The sequence below is a fragment of the Rhagoletis pomonella genome, unplaced genomic scaffold (assembly GCF_013731165.1).
Source record: "Rhagoletis pomonella isolate Grant_MI unplaced genomic scaffold, Rhpom_1.0 Rhpom_scaffold_00592, whole genome shotgun sequence".
Taxonomy (NCBI): Eukaryota; Metazoa; Arthropoda; class Insecta; order Diptera; family Tephritidae; genus Rhagoletis; species Rhagoletis pomonella.
The window spans coordinates 13,452-14,512 of NW_023459146.1; positions in this window are offsets into that span (position 1 = coordinate 13,452).

Below are 1,061 nucleotides of genomic sequence, written 5' to 3' on the forward strand. Positions count from 1 at the left end.
TTTTTTTTTTTATGTATGTTACCGCATAACTTTGGACCACGTCAATCGATAATTCTTTTTGCATCGGAAAGGTAGTGTCTCAGAGGTGGTCCCATACTAATCTGGTTGAGATCCGATCAGTGGATCATGAAATATATATATATATATTTTTTTTTTTATATGGGAGTTGAAGTCGGTTTTTTTTTACTAAAAATTACTTGTATTAAATACGATCGGTTAAAGGAAGGACAATACCCTCACAAATGTTTAAACGCATTTATTAAAAATTTATAAACCACATTAGTAGTAGTAGTAATTAAACTTAAATAGTAAGTAAAAACCAAAAGTGCGTTCTGCTTAAAAGTAAAAATATTAGTTCACTTTGTCTTACTTGTCTAAATTTAAGCATATTGATTTTTAAGTAAATTCCGTTCTTTTTAAGCTTATATGTATATGAAGTACTTCGAAAGTTTTTGTCGTACTTAACTTAAATAATATATACAGTCAGTCAATAAAGTTTAGGTACAGTGAAGTTTTTACAATACCGGAACTATTTTTTAAATATTTATTTTTTCCTAATTTTTAATAAAAATATGGTTAATTCTACACCAAAAACCCCAAAAATCAGAGTTCCAAACCTTATGCAAAATTAAAGAAAACTCTGCGAATTTCCATCCAAGTATTGCAATTTACACTTTAGAAAAAAGTTAAGTACTCAGTTATTAGCCCATTCAATTTTAATATAACAAAGTGCAAGTTTGAGGTAGCTAGGACTTACCATTGATATTTAGCAATTTTTTTTTTTGTTGTTTGGTAAGTCCTAGCTTCCTCATACTTGCACTTCATTATACTAAAATTGAATGGGCTAAAAAACGTTTTCTAGAGAGCGTAAATAGAAAGTGAATTATTTTAATGAAACTTTGCAGAATTTTCTTAAATTTTGCACAAGGTTTGGAACTCTGATTTTTGGGGATTTTGTTGTAGAATTTACCATATTTTTATAAAAAATTCCCGAAAACTGAAATATTTAAAAAATAGTTGCCCATATTGTAAAAAATTCGTTGTACCTAAACTTTATTGAC